Here is a 331-nt window from a genome sequence, read left to right on the forward strand (position 1 = left end):
AGGTGGTGTTGCAGTTGTTGTTGTTGCTGCTGCTGCTGCTGTTTCTGTTGCTGCTGTTGCAGTTATTGTTGTTGTTGCTGCTGCTGGTGTTGCTGTTGCTGCTGTTGCTGTTGCTGTTGCTGCTACTGTCGCTGCTGCTGCTGCTGCTGCTGCTGCTGCCGCTGCTACTGTTGCTGTTGCTGTTGCTGCTGGTGGTGCTGCAAGTGTTACTGCTGTTGCGGGTGCTGCTGCTGCTGCTGCTATTGCTGCTGATTTCGCCTTTGTTTCTGCTGCTGCTGCTGCTAGCGGTGTTGCTTGAACTGCTGCTTTCGCTGCTGCTGCTGCTGCTGCT

This window comes from Eimeria mitis, genomic scaffold (assembly GCF_000499745.2).
Source record: "Eimeria mitis Houghton genomic scaffold, Emh_scaff5349, whole genome shotgun sequence".
NCBI lineage: Eukaryota > Apicomplexa > Conoidasida > Eucoccidiorida > Eimeriidae > Eimeria > Eimeria mitis.